Below are 22,029 nucleotides of genomic sequence, written 5' to 3' on the forward strand. Positions count from 1 at the left end.
GGGTCACAAAGACACAACTTAGAAACTGAGCATGCACGCATGAAACCAAGTCATTAGTTTGTTCAGTTAAGAAGTTTCCATGATGAGGAAAGCAGTCCTACAGGGGCAACTTGCACTATCACACACAGTGAATATATTCACATATATTTATATATGCTTTGACCTTCAAGATTTGTGTTTTTATACCTGATGAGTCTTCTAATGTAACCTGCCTTATGACACATAAGAAAAATCAAATTTCCATTCTGAATGATCCTCTTTCCAGTTTAAGTGAAATGTTAGGAAGATGGTTTGATTCAGGCGGATGTTGGCTTAAATCTTTGCTAATGATAGTTACTCCTACATTTTAATAACAGTTTGTGTAACCTAAAAAATATTAATAGTAGTTTCTTGCCTTTATGTTGTGTATCACCTACTCCCATTTAGAACATGTCCAAACCATTTGAAACTATTAATCACATCCATAGTTCTCTATAAAATAATGGACATGCACAGTATACATGCAAGGGAAAATTGGCATAAGTCCTATTGGACCACTTGAAATTAACTGTCAGTCCTTGCCAGACATCCTACCAGTACAACTCCCCTAAGAGAAAAGAAAGAACTGGGCTATTAGGAACCAGCCTCAAGGGACATGGTATACCACAGGAGGTAACCAACCATCCTAGTATCAAGGGACCAAATATTTGATCACCTTTTGATTAATTATCAAAAGAGAGAATTGATGAAATAAAGTTATTTTTAAGACAGGACAAGAAAAATGTTAAACATAAAATTCTCTCCCTGCCTGTTTGAGCCACCACCCCTTCCCCTTTAGCATGCCTTGTGCACCTGCGTTATACATTAACTAGATCCCCTTAGAAGACACAGGAATGCTTATTCACCAAAAAAAAAGCTATTTCCTCCTGGTACCAACAGGTAACACCTTAGGAGATAACATTCCTTTCTCAATCCTGTAAGGGGTCACAATAAGCCACTACTCACCTTGTTGGACTATGTAAACTGTCAATATATTATTTTGATGTATAACCCTTTGTCTCAAAAAACTTATATATTTATATATGCTTTGACCTTCAAGATGCAGAATAGTCCTCAGAGCTCTCAGAACGCTGCATGTATGCTAAGTTGTTTCAGTCATGTCTGACGCTTTGCCACCCTGTGGACTGTAGTCCGTCAGGCTTCTCTGTCCAAGGGATTCTCCAGGCAAAAATGTTGGAGCAGGTTGCCATTTCCTTTATCTCCTGGGTAATAATTTGCAGGTTGGCCTGAACAAAGTTTTCCATTTATTTCTTAAATCGACTACTAATTTTTTTCATTGTCATGCTGGGATATGCATGCAAAATTTCTGGAAGGACACACAAGGCCCTATCAACAGTGGTGGCTTCTAGACTCTAGAAAATGGGAACACCAGCTAGGAAAAAGGATTTTACTTTTTTATTTGTACTTTTCTGGGTTAATTGGGTTTCTGTGAATTTATGTAATGCATTTTTAAATGTATTTATAGTGTATTTAAATGTATTTAAAATACTAACATTTAAAACAAAGGTATATCTCTGCACAATTTTTTGAAATGAATAAAACAAATGTCCACACATGTATCATGTGAAGTTTATCAATTATAAAATTAATCAAAATAAATGCATTATGTTTGAAAGGCATGTGAAGGCTAGATTTTATTTCATCTACATAAATTCATAAGATTGCATAATCTCTGAGGAACGATAAGCAAACATAAATTAAACATTACTTCTAATAGTTTCAGTTCAGTTCAGTCGCTCAGTCGTGTCCAACTCTTTGCGACCCCATGGACAACATCATACCAGGCCTCCCTGTCCATCACTAACTCTTGGAGTTTACTCAAACTCATGTCCGTTGAGTTGGTGATGTTATCCAACCATCTCATCCTCTGTCATCCCCTTCTCCTCCCGCCTTCAATCTTTCCCAGCATCAGGGTCTTTTCAAATGAGTTGGTTTTTCACATCAGGTAGCCAAAGTATTGGGGTTTGGCTTCAACATCAGTCATTCCAATGAATATTCAGGACTGATTTCCTTTAGGATGGATTGGTTGGATCTCCTTGCAGTCCAAGGGACTCTTAAACGTCTTCTCCAACACCACAGATCAAAAGCATCAACTCTTTGGCACTCAGTTTTCTTTACGGTCCAACTCTCACATCCATACATGACCACTGGAAAAACCATAGCCTTGACTAGACGGACCTTTGTTGGCAACGTAATGTCTCTGCTTTTTAATACGCTGTCTAGGTTGGTCATAACTTTCTTTCCAGGGAGCAAGCGTCTTTTAATTTCATGGCTGCAGTCACCATCTGCAGTGATTTTGGAGCCCCCCAAAATAAAGTCTGTCACTGTTTCCCCATCTATTTGTCATGAAGTGATGGGACCAGATGCCATGATCTTAGTTTTCTGAATGTTGAGTTTTAAGCCAACTTTTTCAGTCTCCACTTTCGCTTTCATAGTAGTTTAAATAATTTCAAAACAAAAATTATCCAAAATTTTGTCAAAATTGTATAGCAAAATTTCGTATTTGATTTAGAATATGATATTTTATTTATTTATTTATGACCTGGTAGCTTTCAGGATCTTAGTTCCCTGACCAGGGATAGAACTTGTGTTCCCTGCAGTGGAAGCACAGAGTCCTACCCATTGGACTGCCAGGGAATTCCCTGGCCTGTGATATTTTAATGTTTACACGATACTACAAAGGATCTAACAATGTCTAGAGTACAAGAGGTTCTTACAAAGGACCTGAGGGTACTCCTCTGATAATCCAGTGGTTAAGACGCCACCTTCCAATGCAAGTGAGACGGGTTCCATCCCTGATCGGGGAAGTAAGACCCCACATGCTACAGGGCAACTAATCCTGTGCACAACAAAGACCCAGCACAACCAACATAGGAAACAAAGGACCTATGTAGCAGTAACTCCAAACTATATACAAAATAATTTGTATCTAGTTCTGCCTATGATATTTGACCGAAGATCATTTGCTGTGAAATAAGGAATGACAAACTTGTTATGAGAGGAAGTTGTTGAAAGGAAGTCACTCCTTCTTTCTGACTAGACAATCTATGCATGCACTCTCCTTCCTCCCCCTGTCAGTGTGACTATTGTCTTCCCTCCTTACCTTGACTTTGGAACTCAGGTCATCTCCCAGGCAAGAGACCACTACTAGAAAGCAATCATATGTCTGCTGGTAAGCCACATAAGGTCTGCTTTTCTTTCCTCCCTCTTCATCAAAAAAGGTATGTTTTTCAAAAGGTGGATTGGATTGTGAGTTATAACTCAATTAAAAAAATAATAATTTTCACGCTGGAAGAGGAAGGACAAACATAGGTAAGAAACTTGAAATACCACCATGGGGAGCTTATTTGAGATATTTTGCCATGTTGAACAAACTAAAATTTCTAATCCTGATACCAAGAGGTAGTGAAAGAAATAGCTAATATTGTAAAAACCGCAAATAGAAATATTATAAAAATTGACAATAGAAAAAGTATCAGAGGGTAAAGGACTGATTTTCAAGAGTGACAAAGGGCTTCTTTTAAAGACAGAGGATACAATCTAGATGTCCACTGACAGATGAATAGATAAAGAAATTGTTGTACATATATACAATGGAATATTGCTCAGCCACAAAAAGGAACGAATTTGAGTCAGTTGTAATGAGTGGAATGAACCTAAAGTCTGTCATACAGAGTGAAGTAAATCAGAAAGAGAAAAACAAATATTGTATATTAACACATATATACAGAATCTAGAAAAACGGTACTGATGAATCTATTTCAAGGCAAGAATAGAGATGCAGACATAGAGAATGAACTTGTGAACCCAGCGGGGGAAGGAGAGGGTGGGGTGAACTGAAAGAGTGGCACTGACATATATACACTGCTGCTGCTGCTGCTGCTAAGTCACTTCAGTTGTGTCCGACTCTGTGTGACCCCATAGATGGAAGCCCACCAGGCTCCCCCGTCCCTGGGATTCTCCAGGCAAGAACACTGGAGTGGGTTGCCATTTCCTTCTCCAATGCATGAAAGTGAAAAGTGAAAGGGAAGTCGCTTAGTCGTGCCTGACTCTTCGCGACCCCATGGACATATATACACTACCATGTGTAAAATACAAAGCTAGTGGGAAGGTGCTGTATAACAGAGAGCTCAGCCTGGTTCTCTGTGACGACCTAAAGAGGTGGGGGGGCGGTGGTTGGAGTAGGAAGGAGGCTCAAGAGAGAGGGGATATATGTATACTTACAGCTGATTCACACTGGTGTACAGCAGAAACTAACACATTGGAAAGCAATTATCCTCCAATTAAAAATAAATTAAAAAAAATAATAAAGGATTGACCAGACCTGCTTAGTTTAAAATAGTTGCCTATTTAGAGAGTAAGACTAGGGCATAAAGCAGGTTGGTTTGTTTGCCTGTTTCATTCTAAACATTTGGTACTACTTTTAAATTAAATCTATATAATTAATAAATTTTACCCTCCAAAGTTTTTCACATGGGAAAATATGAGACCTTAAAAACTATGATCTTCAAATCTTCAATGACTCCTGGAAGATTTGGGGTAGATTATTACAAAATGTTTAACGAGCACTTAAAGGAATTGGCCTTAAGTGCCAACTTGGATCCACTATGGACAAGTTGTTTATTCAAGAAACATTTATTGTCTACCCACTTGATCCCAGTCACTCTCCAAGGCACTAGCAAAATGAAGCAGAAAACAAAACAGCACCTTTCTGCTTCTTGTGGAACTCCAGGGAAGAAAACAAACAATAACAACAATTACAGCATAATTACAACTTGTGATAAGTGCTATGAAAGAAAACACAGGGATTCGTGTGAGAACATGATTAGAGGAACTAGCCTCATTGCAGAAGAGGGCAGTGCTACAGAAATTCTCTGTGAGCCAGCCACATGTAATCTGAGCCCCACAGATGAATAGAATTTAGGTAAGAAGTATTGCTACAGAGACAATCTGAAAACCACAAGTGAAAAGGCATGAGGCAGCAATAAACCTGGCATGCAGAGGAACAGAGAACAAACTGAGGTGGCCATAGGTCAGAAGGCAGTAGACAGAAGGCAGAGTGCAAGAGCGAGCCTCTCCAGGAACCTAGGGGCTGTATCACACAGACACTAACTAATGCTGTTTCCTTTTTTGACGTGATTACTGGGCAGGTAAATTAAAGAAATCCAAAGACACACTAAATTTGTTTTCAGTGAGTCAACTGATTAATATGCTTGGGACAAACCAGTTATCCAACAACCAAAAAACTGAAAAGGTTAGCCACTTGGTTGTGTCCAACTCTTTTTGACCCCATGGACTGTAGCCCACCAGGCTCCTGTCCATGGGATTCTCCAGGCAAGAACAGGGGATCTTCCCGATTCAGGTATCGAACCTGTGTCTCTTGCATCTCCTGCATTGGCAGTCGGATTGTTTACCAGTGCACCACCTGGCTTCCCACGAAGGGAAGGTTCTCAACCAGTGAGGCTCTGCAACAGAAGCAGATCATGGAAAAGCTGTCAGCTTAAGACTGTTTTCAGACCATACTCTTCATGTCTTGACATCAAGTCCTTCCTTGAAGAGTGATCTGGAAAAAAAAAAAAAAGAGTGATCTGGGTTTGCATCTCCTTACCCATCTCACCACTGCATTTAGAACACAAAGACGCCAAGAACCTAAACAGTTTGGTTCCTGCCTACCTCTCTTCCACTTGCCTCTATTGAAAATGTGTTTCAGATACACTAGCCACCTTCTTTTCTTTAAACTTTTTAATACAATTTTTAGAGGCTACTTTCCATTTAAGTTATTTAACCTTCCTGTTTGTTGAAGCTTATCCCCTCCTCAGGGCTTTTGTGTTAGCTATTCCTCTTGCCTGAAATGTCACACTTGCCTGAGTTACCTCCTTCTAATGCTGCCTGTCACCGTCCTTGTTACTTCCTAACTGGTGGCCCTGTTTCACTTTCTCATGCACTTAAGTAAAATTATCTAGATTGCTTGTTTATATCTGTCTCATCAACTAAAACATAAATTCAGCAAGGCTGTGGATCTGATCTGTTTTATTCAATCCTCAATCCCAATCAGTACCTGGAATACAGTAGACCTTCAAGAAATATTTGTTAATTTGAATCAGATAAGGTGTAGAAATGTATGTTCAATGATACTATAGCTAGCTAGCTATAGTTATAGCTAGTCAAACATTTTTACCCAAATAATACTTATTAGTATATCAAAGTTAACCTGAAGGGAGATCTCTAGTTGGCTGACACAAATCTGTCTGGTCTTGTCAAACGGTTAAAAGTCAATGATTTCTGTAGACACAGATGATGAAATCATCCGAATTTCTGATGACACAAAGCCGAGAGTTCTGAAATCACCTAAGCCAACCCCTCCAGGCTACAGTTCATGGGGTTGCAAAGAGCCAGACATGACTGAGCAACTAACATTTTCAAGCTACCTTTCCAGCCCCCCAGACACACCCCTACCCTCACCACATATAAGGAACAGGCTCGCTCCCTCCCCTTTAGGGAAGCCAGCAACCAAGCAAACCTGTGGTTTGTTCTCCCTCCCACTGTTTTGGAAGGGCCCTATAAAGCCTTGTTTTTAGAGGAAGAAAAAAAAAAAAGCTGGGAATATTGGTGGCTGACACACTGGATGACAGGATTCAGGTTCAAAAGCAGCTGAAAGTCCATCAAAAGTAGAACGAATAAGTGTATATCTTACTCATACAATGAATTACTGCACAGCAATGAAAATGAGTGAACTGCTGCTATCTGCAATATGAAAAACTTTACAAAGATGATATTGAGGGAAATAAACCAGAGACATAAAGAAGAATATGCATTGCATTATTCTATTTCTGTATATTTCAAAACCAAGGGAAACTATTCTATGGTGCTAAAAGTCAGGACTGGTTCTCTTGAGGAAGGAGGAAGGGAGCAATGATGGGGGGAGATGAAGAAGGATTTTGAGGTGCTGCTAGTGTCTATTTCTTGACCTGGGCAACGGTTATATGGATGTGTTTATTTTGCAATAACTCACTGATCTGTGTACTTATGATTTGTTCATTTTATATGTGTAATATACATCAATTTTAAATTGAAGCATAAAAGAGACGTGGGAAATCTTTTTTATTAAAAGCTCAATGTGCAGTTCCTAATTTTGAATGAGAGAATTTTAATATTTTGCCAGTTAGAATTATAATTGGTATTAATTTGCAGTAAATAATCTTTATTATGTTTAAGTAGTTTCCTTTGATTTCTTGTTTCACAGAGGTTTTCTTAGAATGGTTGCTGAATAGACTGCAATACCACTGCAGGGATGTGGAGTGAAGAGTATTTTCATGTAGCTGTTATTATAGCCTTTTTGGCAAGCAATAGCTGCAACAGCTATTATTTCAAAAATGTGACCCAGCAATCTCAGTTCTGGGGATGGCTTGTGGGATCTTAGTTCCCCCATCAGGGATCAAACCTACGCCCCATGCAGTGGAAGCACAAGCGCTAACCACTGGACCACTGGGGAATTCCCTCAATAAAACTACTGAAATAAAGACAACGAAGTTCTATATAGATGTACAAGGATACTTTGGCACACTGTTTCAACAGGCAACACACACACACATTATATGGGGACTTCTCTGGTTGTCCAGTGGTTAAGACTTTGTCTTACAATGCAGGGAGCGCAGGTTCGATTTCCGGTAGGGGAGCTGAGATCCCACATGCCTCTCGGCCAGAAAATCAAAACATAAAACAGAAGCAATATTTTAACAAATTCAATAAAGACTTTGAAAATGGCCCACATCAAAAAAAAAAAAATCTTAAAAAAAATACTATGTATGCCATCAATAGGGGAAAGGTTGCAAATTTTTTTTTTACTATATCCACATTTGTTTTTCAAACTTTAAACTTTTTATTTTGTATTGGTGTATAGCTGATTAGCAATGTTGTGGTACTTTCAGTATATCCACATTTTGAAATACCCATTAAAGGACTTCCCTGGTGGTTCAGTGGCTAAGACTCCACACTTCCAGAGCAGGGGGCATGCATGGGTTTGAATCCTGGTTGGGGAACTAAGATCTCACATGCCATTTGTTTCAATCAAAAAATGAACATAAAATAAAAGTTTTGTGTACTTAAAAAAGACAGAGAGAAGCATCCATTAAAAGGAATACATTTGTACTCTGACAATTGATTTAGAGGGATTTTAGATGAGAAACTGTTTTAAATAAAAAATAAAAAGAAAAAAGAAATCACTTTTTTTAAATGACAAAAAAACCCTATATTGAATACGTGTACATTTGTATTTGTCTACACTTAATCACGGAGAAGGCAATGGCACCCCACTCCAGTATTCTTGCCTGGAAAATCCCATGGATGGAGGAGCCTGGTAGGCTGCAGTCCATGGGGTCGCTAAGAGTCGGATAAGACTGAGTAACTTCACTTTCACTTTTCACTTTCATGCATTGGAGAAGGAAATGGCAACCCACTCCAGTGTTCTTGCCTGGAGAATCCCAGGGATGGGGGAGCCTGGTGGGCTTCCATCTATGGGGTCACACAGAGTCGGACACGACTGAGCAACTGAACTGACTGACTGACTGACACTTAATCATATGAGAATATAGAAAATTGTTAACAATTAGATTGATAAAATGGTTATTTGTGGGGTAGGAATTGATGGGGTGACAGAGGATGTGCAAAAGGAAGTCAAGGGAGAAAAAAAAATTAAGAACCAAATGATTTTTTGGAAAGCTCTATATGAGCCAATAATCTCACATCACAGGTGAAAAATCAAATGCAGTCATAGGGACATTAACAGATTACATTGTGTCCGAATCAAAGGACATAATAATCGCAGTGTACTTTATGTTGTTCAGATCAAATCTAACATATTGTATATGTTTCTGTATAAAATACTAAAAATAAAACAAATATCCCCCTCCCCCGCAAAGAGAAATGTATTTTCTTGTTATACGACAATTGGTTAAGAATCAGGCAAGCGTAGCTTCCAGTTTCTTTTCAGCCACTTACTTAGCTATGTGACCTTGGGCAAATTACTTAATTCCTCTATGCCCTAGTTTCTTCATCTGTACAATGAGGATAATTATAGCTTCTATCTCTCAGGATTACTGAGGATAATAATACACACATGCCAGGACCTGGTGTCTAGGTGAAACTCAATAAAAATAATTAATGTTGTCATTGTTATTAGAATAAATATTTATTGTGAAAATTAGAATTTACACATAAGCAAACATGAAAACATAACCATAAGTTGCCTTCTGGAGTTAACTATTGTTAATTTTTGGATATTTATGCATTTATCAATGTGATCTGAAAAATAATCAAATTGAAGGACATAATAATCAATAGCTGGTGATAGCTTAGGACGAATTAGCAGTCACCAAATGTTTAAAGGGCTGTTTTACAGAAGAGGGGTAGACATATTCTATGAGGCTGCAAATAATCACAGCAAGAGGCAAGGGTTACAACGAGAGCTGTCCAGCAACGGAATGGGCTGCCCCACACCATAGGGAACTCCTTGTTACAACAATAGTCTTAGCTGGCGACCATTTGTCAGAAAAGTGATGAAAGAGAGGTCAAGCTAAATGGCTTCTAAAACTCTTCCTAACACTTTATGACCAAGAAATACTTGCTGGATGTATATATATATGATTCACAGCCTACATATGACAATTTGTGTGGTTCTTACTGTTTAATACTAGGTGGTAAGAACAGTTCCAAATATATCCCATGAAAGTTAATAGGAAATTCTTAGCATAGATCAGATAGTACCTCTCTGTCATAGAAAACTGAGGACGTGCAACTCCACCAATTAATTCCACTCAATATGGAGAAAGAAATCAAAGGAGAGCCTGGAAGGAGTTTATATCTTATCTTCAGGTACTGTTTGTCTGCTTTCTTAATACTTGGAGTCTCTTCCTGGAAAAAATTTCTGATCTGGCAAAAATTCATAGTAATTACTTAGGGGAAAGGAAAAAGAAGAAACAAACAAAAAATAGATTAATGTAGTTGGGAAAAATTTTAAGAACATGGTGTTGATGGGAGAGAAGACTAAATGTCCCTATAAGACCCACCCAAGTGCTTTTGATGTCTGACCAATTATTATCTTATTATTCTTCCTGCTATAGATACAGTCACAATTTATGTAACAGGATGTTTAAAAAGATTAAAGAGAAGCTGTAGTAGCGTTCTAAGATGATAAGAGTCCCTAGAAAATGTATTTATGGACGTTTAGAATATAAGTTCCTGTATGTTCTTAGAATAAACCATCTATTTGTTTTTCTTTTTTTAAAGAAACAAGTCAAATTTGTATTTCAATATGGCTGCTTCCTGTCCACAAGTGATATAGAAATAATAGAGCAAAGCGAGCAAACAAATAATAAGAGGGGATGGCGGTATTTTGTAATCTGTGATCTGTGCTGGTTTTTAATCATGTTTTGGGTCCAAAATATTTTATCCCTATATTACATAAATGTTTTTAATTCATCTGTATTAAATCTATGCATGGGGAAACAAATTATTCTGAGACTTTCCTGGTGGTCCAGTGATTAAGACTCCACATTTTCACTATAGGGGGCACTAGCTCGATCCCTGGTCGAGCATCTAAGATCTTGCGTGCTGCACAGTGTAGCCAAAAAAAAAAAAAATTATTCTATTGTTCAAGCAGGAGAGCTGTGTGGAGTTTGTGATTCCAGTGACTCAACGTGAACATAATGAAAGTTAAAGAAACAATTTTCGGTAGAGGATTTTGTGAATAGAAGTTGAGATGAATCAAACTGATTTTCTGTTAGAAGAGTGTTATAAAGGTGTCTCAAACATAAAGAATGACTCATTGATATTCAAACCTCTGCCTTGTGGGCTCTCTCTTATTTTACAACATAAATTGGCACTGGGTACCCCATGAAAGGGCTTTAGGGCATGGTTTCAGAATTTCTGACCGAGGTCTTATGTACATTGTTTGTTAATGTCAACTCTTTCTCTTAGTAACCTAGGTCAACACCTTGTGTGGGGACTTCCCTGGTGGTCCAGTGGTGAAGACCCCGCACTTCCAATGCAGGGGACACGGGTTCGATCCCTGGCCAAGGAAGATCCCACATGCCTCAGAGCACCTAAGACCATGCGCCACAACTACTGAGCCTGTGTGCTGCAACTCCTGAAGGCTGAAAGCTCTAGAGCTGTGCTCTGCAACGAGAGAAACCACTGCAATGAGAAGCCCACGCGCTGCAACTGAGAAAGCCCACATGCAGCAACCAAGACCCAACAACCAAAGATAAATCAATAATTAATTAAAAAAATACCTACTGTGGGCTTGCACACTCTCCCTCTGTACATGTGTATTTACTTATTTATCATTTTTTCTGACTTTTTTTTTCTGTTGTGAGTAAGATATAGACATGATACCATTTTCCCCTAAGTACTTCAGTGTATATTTCCTAAAAACAAGGACAATATCTTTCATAACCACAGTGCAATTATGGAAATTAAGAAGTCAATACTGATTTAATAATATTATCTAATCTATAAATTCATTCAAATTTTGCTCAATTGTTCCAATAATGTCCATTAGAGTAAAAGAAAAATACAAATCATACATTGCATTATGTTGTCAAGTATCTTTAGTCTCCTTTAATCCGGAAGAAATTTTCCACATTCTTTCTTTCGTGACCTTGAAATATTTGAAGAGTTACAAGTCAGTTATTTTGTAGAGAGTTCCTCAACTTGGGTTGTTGGATGTTTCCTCATGATTAGCTTCAGGTTACGCATTCTAAGCAGGAATAACACAGAAGTGATGTGATCTGAGTATGTAATATTAGGAGTTGAATTGTTCTTTTTAAATGATTTGTTAAGGTAGAGGCTGCCAGGTGTCTCTATTTTAAAATTACTATTTTTCCTTTAAAGTTAATTATTTCATAGGGAGATACTTTGAGACTACATAAACTTTTTGTTTCTCAACAAACTTTACCCACTAGTTTTAGTATCCATTGATGACTCTTGCCAGAGTCAGTGTTACTATAGTGATTGCCAAATGGGGATTTTTATAATTCTATCATTCCCACTGTATTTTTTAGTTGGCATTCTACCACAAGGAAAAATGTTCTCTTCTCTATGATTTGTTTGCCAATTTATTTATACCATTATGATGCATAAATTCTTATTTTATTCAGTGGGTATCTGTTATTGACACTATTATGATGCTAAAATTGTCCCTGATTTGCATAGTGGTGGTCCAGTACTCTAGTCTGGAAAACCCCATGGGCAGAGGAGCCTGGTAGGCTGCAGTCCATGGGGTCGCTAAGAGTCGGGCACGACTGAGCGGCTTCACTTTCACTTTTCACTTTCATGCATTGGAGAAGGAAATGGCAACCCGCTCCAGTGTTCTTGCCTGGAGAATCCCAGGGATGGGGGAGCCTCGTGGGCTGCCGTCTCTGGGGTCACACAGAGTTGGACACGACTGAAGCAACTTAGCAGCAGCAACAGCAGCAGTCCTTTCCAACTGTCCTTTTGACATGTCTCCAAAATTCTTTAAGCTTCCTGACTTTATGACACAATATATTTCAGGTTTTTCTTATATTTTCCTAGCCCGGGCCCTGAAGTAAGCCACTTACCTAAGAAATCCTGGTTTCTGTAGTGGAGAAAAGTATTTAGAAAAATTAATGTTCTAAGTGTACTATTTCATACTGCTGTGTCATAACTTGTAGGTTCTCTCAGAGTACAGGCTCAGGCTCGCTTGTTCTCTCTCTCTCTCACACACTTATAAAACAATGTGCTCTTATCAATAATTCCAATTCCAGCCCAGTATTGCAGGGTTCATTTTAGCCTTCCCCCTTTCCATGTCACAGCTCACTTCTCTGGCAGTGAGAAATCTGTGGAACCAGTCTTTTTTTTTTTTTTTTTGGAACCAGTCTTGACTACTGCACTTAGCCACCCCTGCATGTACTCTCCTGATTCTCTGATTCACTTCGGCATAATCTCCTGCCATTTTAAAGGCAACCTGTACACACACACTGATGACAGGCCCCAAAGCACCTGAAACCACTGGTGTCTGTGCTACGTTGCCAGTGCTCATTGAGGATGGTGCTGCCTCTGCTTTTGTTTTCGGAGGTGGGGGCCTGATACTGGCCATTACAGACTCTTACAACAGAAATTCCAACTGGCAAAATCACTCTTCACCCTCAGTTTCTTTCACACAGTGACACAGCTGATCTGGAAGGGCTCATAGAGATTTTATGGAATGGACTCTTGGGTTTTGCATGCCCTTGATTTTAGTTCCCTTTCCCTAGGGTTCAAATATGAATCTGCTCTGTGCCCAGAATCACTCTTCTTTCCCAACCCTACCTCTCTCCTTTTAATGGGCTCTCTCTTTTTCTAATGAACTCATTCCTAATACTTCACATACATGGAACCTTAGCAGCCAGGCCCTTCAAACATACCAGAAGGCATCAGCTTAAATTCTCAGAACAACTCATTTGTCATTCTTAAATTATTTGCATCAGCAGTTTAATTCAGAAACTCTCTTGAAGACAAGACAATACTACAGAAGCAACACAGAAATGAAAGGACTGCAAATTCCATCCCAAGAATCTCATCCAAGGAAAAGAATTCTCTCGTGATTCGCCTGGCTGGTGGGGGCTGAAGGGAACCTGGAGAATTTTCACTGTGAAGACTGCCCTGGGCTATATTTATCACAATGACACTATTGTCCTGCCACGCCTCTTGGAACACTATCATCAGGAAGCGAATGCTAAACTGTTTTCCCAGAGGTGCTAATGGACACCTAATCTATCGTTCCTTCATTGCTCTTGCCAACTGCAGGCCTCTGCAGAAAGACCAGTTAGCAAAGTAGTCTGTGGCTATGAGGCTGAAGGGTATTAACTAATTTGCACATAAAATAAGCCCAAATATAATGACCTTGATGGCATTAATATTCTCTCTCTATTGAGTTAACTGGTCATAGACTGGGTGGTGGTGGTGTTCTGTCACTCAGTCGTGCCCGACTCTTTGCAACCCCACTGACTGCAGCATGCCAGGCTTCCCTGTCCTTCACCATCTCCTGGAGTTTGCTCAAACTCATGTCCATTGAGTCAATGATGCCATCTAACCATCTCATCCTCTGTTGTCCCCTTCTCCTCCTGCCTTCAATCTTTCCCAGCGTCAGGGTCTTTTCCAATGAGTTGTCCCTTCAGACTGGGTATGTTTGAACATTTCCTTACTAAATGGATATTTAATAACATGCAATTACTATGAGTTGAGATAAAATCTCCTGGTTACATGGAAAATGTGCATGCAGATAATTCTGAATTAAATCCAGAGTATATTAAATCTTCAGTATTATAGACATTAACAATAGGCTCTTTACCATGGATATTGAAATTGTTTCCTTTACTAGAACGTAAGCTTCATGAGGGCAGGGAGCTTTGTTTTGCTCATTACCCTATTCTGAGTATGAGTATGCCTGACTTAAAGTTGTGTGTGTGTTAGTCGCTCAGTTTTGTCTGACACTTTGTGACCCCATGGACTATAGCCTGCCAGATTCCTCTGTCCATGGACTTCTCCAGGCAAGAATACTGGAGTGGGTTGCCATGCCCTTCTCCAGACTTAAAGTTGAAGCTCAATAAATATTTGTTGAACAAATAAAAATGTTTGGTGGCATGATAGAAGAAATTTTTAAATTATTAAACTCTATCCTCACGAGGGGAAATGGGAATTGCATGCCTCCTCTCAGATGGTGAAGAATCTGCCTGCAATGCAGGAGACCCAGGTTCGATTCCTGGGTCATGAAGATCCCCTTGGAGAAAGGAGTGGCTACCCACTCCAGTATTCTTGCCTGGAGAATTCCATAGACAGAGGAGCCAGGTGGGCTACAGCCCATGGGGTTGCAAAGAGTTAGACATGACTGAGTGACTGACACTTTCTGAAGACATAAGAAATTATTTAAAACAGCAACAACAACAGAACACCATTCTAATGAGACATATCTGTGGGATGAATTCCCTTTATAAGCAGGTTAAGAGCTTTAGTTTAGATTTTATGTTGTTTCTGTGATCTAACATTTGCCCTTGAAAGGTATGTATATGTGTATGCATCTGTGTTCCAGCAGTAACTGGCTGGTCAATTTTAAAGATAAAGAGACATATTTGCTACTCACAGTGGTGAGGAGACTTAAGTAGGAATCATACTTGGAGGACCCATGTGCCCACTTGGACTATTCTGTGAGAGATATCTGAAGCATTTGGTTTTTTTGGACTAAATAACTCAGACTCAGAGGATGAGCCACTGGGAGCAGCAAGAGAGAGTTACTGGGATGAGACCAACTCCTTGGATACTGGTTAGAGGTTCCCAAAGTAGGTGGACAGCCACACAGCAGAGGTTAGGAAATGACAGGGTTCTCAGACCCAAGAGTGTGGTAGAAAGATTATAGACTGGGTTATCTACATGTCAATCATCTAGGAAAGATGTAGCTAGTGTCTTGTTTGCTTTCCTAGGACTATTAGAAAGGTCACTATGCAGCACTCCCATTGGTACCCTAAAACTAGGATCTATAAAAAAATCTAGCAATCAACTATAACAAATCTCCTTTTGTTCTTCAGCTCTGGACTTCCTCTTATGGAGGTGGTGGTGGTGTCAGGGCATTTAATTATGTTGGCCTCCCTTCTACAGTCTTTTTGCAGGTTCACTAGACTAAAACCACTTCTGCAATGAGAGATTTGCAAGTGAAATATGGACTTCATTCTGGAAGCATCAAGTCTATGTTGCCTAAGTTTCTAACTAATGAGATTAAACTGAAGTCTGGATTGGACCTCCACGAAGGCAGCTCAAATAGAGCACCTATCACAGATTTTGCATTGATTAAAACAATTTTTTTTTCTTTCCTATACTGTGATTTCTTTAAGTTACTCCATCAATCACTAAGTCTAACAGACCTGCATTCCTTGTGTAGTGGAGGTATGGAGAATAAAGGGATGAAACTGTACAGAGAAGTGTACCGTGCCTCACTTTTATTTGGATGCTGCACCCATCACAGGGAACAACAGTCTGAAAAGAGAACTATCCAGGAGTTCGAGACAGTGATCCACATTGAATGGTGACTCGTGATGGAGGAAATAGCTGGTGAAGAGCCTAGGATGCAGTGGGGACTTGGGAGAGTGTGTTAATTCCAACTAGAAGGGGAACAACTCAGAGGGACATGAACCAGTTCCCCTTCCTTCTCCACATACACTAGAGTAAGGAGAGGATCATAATAATTCTAACAATAATTGTGATAACCCCTGTTCTTTCACATAGGCAATATGACGAGTTATTACCTTAGAAAGATGTTATTAGGGGGCGGAAGATGATTATATTCTTCAATATTCCCTCGGCCTAAAACAGCTTTGCACATCATTACTGTTAACCGATCATATGAGGCTTTAGCTAAAACAATCTTTTTTAGAAACTGAAAAGTATCTGATCTTCATGGTCTGAGAAGTAAAGAACTTCTGAGATCAGTTGTGTGAAATCTGGACTATCCCAGACAATTTAGGACATATGGTCACCACAACTACATAGGTACACTCATGGACATGTAATTACCTTCATATTCTTGAAATAGTACTAAGTTTCGGCCTCTCCTAACTTAGAGGCTCATTAATGAAGGATTAGGTTACTTTAACTATCTCTTGAAAACTAAAAAGGAAGGTTTAAGTAAGGGGATGCATTAGACTGGCTATGTGTTCAGTTCTGAGTGGTCTTTCGAGGTAATTTGAGAATCTATAGTGGGATCCATATAGGAGAAGGGAGTGGGAAAGTTCCTGCTACTTTTTTCCTTTCACTTTCTAATCATTAAAAATGATTTAGGAGGAAAAAAAAATGATTCAGGAGGTTATTTGCTTAGTGAAGATCAACCCTGCTGAAATTTGTTCCCCATTTTTCTTAGACCTGGATAAATGCCCAACTGCTGAACACAGTATCTTTTAAGGGATTATTCTATTATTATATTAAAGATCTACTGGGGACTTCTCTGGTGGTCCAGTGACTAAGACTCGGCGCTCTCAATGCAGTGAGCCCGATTTGATCCCTGTGCCAGCATCTAGGGAACTAGATCCCATGTGCCTAAACTAAGACCCGGCATATCCAAATACATACAAATAACAAATATTCTTATAAAAAAGATCAATTTGCAAAATGTTCTGAAATGTGAACTAAGTGTATCTATACTCTCCTATGATGGAGGTCAGCAAAGGTGAACTAAGACCCTCTGCTTTAACAGTGAAGGCCATATTCCACTTTCCAATGTTTCTATTGTTTCAGCCTAGTGAACTTTTACCCACAAAAGTCCTTCTTTGAACAGTCTGATCAAAAATAAGGTCTTTAAAAATTTTTTTTAGATTGTTTACTCACAGCTAAACCTTTAGACAGGAGGCCAACTCCCAGTGGTCAGTTCCAAACAGGTTAACTTTGGGCTGAAGAGATTAAAAAAAAAACAACTCTGTGACTTTCAAACAGACACATGTGTGATGTCACTATACTTGACTTTGCTCTCCCAAGGTACATTTCAGAGCTGGACTGTGGGTTTAAGAGAAAAACTTGAATGGGCAATTTCTGTCCAGTAGTGAAGTGAGGAGTGCAATTAATGAAGTGGTGACCCACAGATTTGGATTGGAATGGTTAGACCTGTAGGTGGGAGGAGAGGAAGGGGGGAGGGAAAGTCAGTACAGCCGTGTCGTGTGCCTCCATGATCCTTCATACACAGTCTTCTTCTGATTCCTGAATGTATGTTTATATACTGTGGCTTCCCAGGTGACTTGTGGTAAAGAATCCGCCTGCCAGTGCAGGAGACATGGGTTCCATCCCTGGACTGCGAACAGCCCCTGGAGGAGAAAATGGCAACCCACTCCAGTACTCTTGCCTGGGAAATCCCATGGACAGAGGAGCCTGGCAGGCTACAGTCCATGGGGTCACAAGAGTTGTATACAACTGAACAACTAAAACAACAGCAACATATTTATATGTTGCTTTTTCAGTATAGGGTCAAGGGTAAGGTTATAAAGGAAAAATAATTATTGTCTTAAAAGTCTCATTCTTGTGCTTTAGAAAACTAGGCTTCTCTGAGAAAACTAATAATGTTCAAATGCACACTTCATCCAAGTAACTCTGGTATTTGAGCAGCCATTAGCAAAGAATAAAGATTTCTGCGGGAAATTGCCTGGCAGTTCAGTGGTTTGGACTCAGTGCTCTTACTTGCATGGCTCTTGTTAAATCCCTGGTTGGGGAACTAAGATTTCACAAGATGCAGGGAACAACCAAAAAAATTAAAAAGGGTGTTTTTTTGGTCCAAAATGGGTGGTAGGACAAAGAAAGGAGACTGAAAAACTGTTCGAAAATGATCAAGTTAACTACTGGTAAAATTCATAGATTAATTGATTGATTTTTGTAATTTCACACTTATAGGTAAGTAATATTTCCAGGACACCCAAGTATTTGGAACACAGTGCAGGGAATAGATATAAATGAGTAAATAGCCATCAAAAAGCACATACACCTTGCTCCTTAGGAGTTTCAAATGCCTTCATCAGTTCAGTTCAGTTGCTCAGTCATGTCCAACTCTTTGCGACTGCAGCACGCCAGGCTTCCCTGTCCATCACCAACTCCTGGAGTTTGTTCAAACTCATGTCCATTGAGTTGGTGATGCCATCCAATCATCTCATCCTTTGTCGTACCCTTCTCTCACCTTCAATCTTTCCCAGCATCAGGGTCTTTTCAAATGAGCTGGTTTTTCACATCAGGTAGCCAAAGTATTGGAGTTTCAGCTTCAGCATCAGTCCTTCCAATGAACATTCAGGACTGACTTCCTTTAGGATGAACAGACAGCAGAGTTTGCTCAGATCATCTAGAACAGGGGTCCACAGCCCCCAGGCCGTGGTACGGGAACCAGGCCTCATAGTAGGAGGTGAATGGCAAGGAGTGAGCAAAGCAAAGTTCAAGATGCTTTGCTTTGCTCACTCACCTGCTGCTCCCCACCCCCCGCTCCCATTCGTGGAAAAAGTGTCTTTCATGAAACAAGTCCCTGGGGCCAAAAAGTTGGGAACCGCTGATCTAGGAGACAGTGCAGTCAGCTGGAGCTATTCAGCACAGAAAATAACTGCTGGTTATTAATAATAATGGTAAAGTCCCTACCACTTATTGAGTGCTTATTATGGTCTCCTGGGTACTGCTCTGCATAGCAGGTACAAATGTTATTCCCAATTTATAGTTAAATTTACAGATAAAATCAAGGCACAGATTAAGTAACTTGACAGTTCAGTTCAGTTCAGTTGCTCAGTCGTGTCCGACTCTTTGCGACCCCATGACTCACAGCACGCCAGGCCTCCCTGTCCATCACCAACTCCCGGAGTTCACTCAAACTCACATGTTGTACTTAATAGAAGCAAGTTCAAACCCATCTCTGTCAGACTTTAAAACTTAAGTCTTACCTGTTTTGTTTTATTGCTGTATATTCTAATTCTAATTTTTTCTTAGTATATTTTCAAAAAAAGACAAATCTGTATTCCACATTGATTAAGAGCAAAGGGAACTATTAAAATGTTTTAGGACATTATGAATCTAACATATATATATGTTGGTATTTTAAAAACTTATTTATTTTTGGCTGTGCTGGGTCTTCGTTGCTGCTCGAGGACTTTCTCTAAGTTTGGTGAGTGGGGGCTACTCTCTAGTTGCAATGCTTGGGCTATTCACTGCGATGGCTTCTCTTATTGCTGAACACTGGTTCTAAGGTGTGCAGGCTTCAGTAGTTGCGGCACGTGGGCTCAGTAAATGGGGCTCCTGGGCTCTAAAGTACAGGCTCAATGGTTGTGGTGCATGGGCTTAGTTGCTTTGTGGCATGTGGGATCCTCCCAACCCAGGGATCGAAGACATGTCTCCTGCATTGGCAGGAAGATTCCTTACCACTGAGCCTCCAGGAAAACCCTGTTGGTATTTTAAAAGTAAGTGTTAAATATCTAGAAATTTCTATTATATGGAAGAGAATGGACAATGCTTTCATTTATTCATGTGTGGGTTCAAGGAAGGTTTGATTGCATGTCTTTTGTTTGTTTTAACCATTCCTTAAAGGACCTACTTTATTTAAAATTCCTTCACCTCTGGGGTGATTAACTCATCAAGATTTGCTTGAGAATTTTCCTAGTTTTAGCATTCTTTAAGTCCTGCACGCCAAGAAACCACTCCCTCAGTCCTCGGAAAATCAGGATGGTTGTTCTCTTTAGCTTCACAACACATGTGGGTGCTTTAAGGTTGTTTTTGGATGGTGGTGATAGGATCTAATGGGCTTGAGTCCTCTCTTGGGGAGAAAGATAGAAGTTGAGTTTCTGTTTTTCTGGGAGCACCTCAAGTGATGGAGAAACTTTTTCCTGAGGCCTCATTTCATTTTAATCACTTTTATACTTTTCTTTTGCATCCTGAACTAAAAATCTATCTCAAAGAAGCTTCCATTCACATTTCTTATCCTACCACATGACTACAAAATGGAATGAACTTAATTACTTACCCATGTGATGACACATTAAATATTTAAAGAAATCAATCATGCCCACCCCCAGTCTTTCCACCTTCAAAGAACACATCTCCTAACAACTCAACATTTCTAATATTATTTTACCATCATGATTACTCTCTTCCAAATACAGTTTGATCCTGTGCTTAGTTGTTCCGTCTTATCTGACTCTTTCCAACTCTTTGGACTGTAGCCCACCAGGCTCCTCTGTCCATGGGATCATTCAAGTAAGAATACTGGAGCGGGTTGGTGGGTTCCATTTTCCTCTTCCAAAGGATCTTTCTGACCCAGGGATCAAACCCAAGTTTCCTCCGTCTCCTGCCTTACAGATGGATTCTTTATCTGTTGAGCCATCGGGAAAGCCCAATATTGTCATTTCTAGAAAGCTAATCAGCAGAGTATGTCACCTCCTTTGTCCAGAATCTATACTTCCTTTATTATTTTTTTTTTTTTAGTAAAAAGTGAAAGATTTATTTGGTCTTATGCTTCCTTTAATTTAGCTTAATATCATAGTATTTTTCTTGGCAGTTATTAACTTAGATTGAGTTCCTATCTACTCAAACTTTCAAGCATTTTTCTCATGTGCTTCTGCTACTCTGTATTGCTTATCTTGTACATGCGGTTATTTTTTTCTAGCTTGAAGTAAAGTACCTTACATTTAAGTCTGTTAAATTTTCAACTGCCCACCTCTGCCTGCTTTTCTAAAATCACCCATTTCCAGTTTTGTTTGACTTACAGGTTTGATGAGCATATTTTCATGTCAATAATTGAACTGTTAAAAGGACAAGGCCTTCACTGGGATCTTTCCTTATGTTTATATTAATCCACTAATTAGTCTTTAGTTACAATAATTCAACCATTTGAAATTAATCTAATTTATTAGTAACAATACATATTTACAACTTCACCCCATATAAAACCAATGTGGCAGGAGAGTGAAGTAACAATAGAAAACACTCTTTGATGATGAAGTATTTACTGCTTCTGTCAAAACTATGGAACTGCTTTCTAGAGCTCATGGTTTTTGACCAAGGAAGGCATTTCCCATCGTAATTCTCCACTTTATTTACTGGGGTTGGCACTAAGTTTTAGTTATTAAACAAGATCAAATCTTCTATCCAAGAACAAAGATTTGGCCTTATTAAAGATGTTCCAAAAATATATCACAGATTTCTTAGGTAAGTCCAAAAGAGGAGTTACAAATAGGCTTAGGAATACACACAGAGTCTTCCAAATGTATTCCTTTAAAGGAGAGGACACTTTTCAAAAGGGTAAGTTTCACTGTGTTTGTTAAGCCATCAAAGACAGTTTAACCTAGTAGTCAAATACATTAGCTTTGACCTGGTTCAATGCCCAGCTCTGCCACTTGCCAGCTGTTTGATTTGGGGCAAATATATCAATGCCTTAGCTTAGTGCCTGGCATCTAGTGAGAGCTATAAAAATGAAATTAACTACTATTTATTAAGCATTAT

At 39.3% G+C, this 22,029-nt stretch overlaps 1 long non-coding RNA gene across 1 annotated transcript in view; it reads right to left on the bottom strand.

Annotated features, from left to right (window-relative positions):
- The window catches only part of LOC104981608, a 114,152-nt gene that overhangs the window by 11,415 nt on the left and 80,708 nt on the right, over positions 1–22,029 (bottom strand). Inside the window, exon 3 of the long non-coding RNA XR_824387.1 lies at positions 5,411–5,602. This is a non-coding gene — a long non-coding RNA (uncharacterized LOC104981608). The remainder of the gene's footprint in view (positions 1–5,410; positions 5,603–22,029) is intronic.

Source organism: Bison bison, unplaced genomic scaffold (genome assembly GCF_000754665.1).
Source record: "Bison bison bison isolate TAMUID 2011002044 unplaced genomic scaffold, Bison_UMD1.0 scf7180017864519, whole genome shotgun sequence".
Classification (NCBI taxonomy): domain Eukaryota; kingdom Metazoa; phylum Chordata; class Mammalia; order Artiodactyla; family Bovidae; genus Bison; species Bison bison.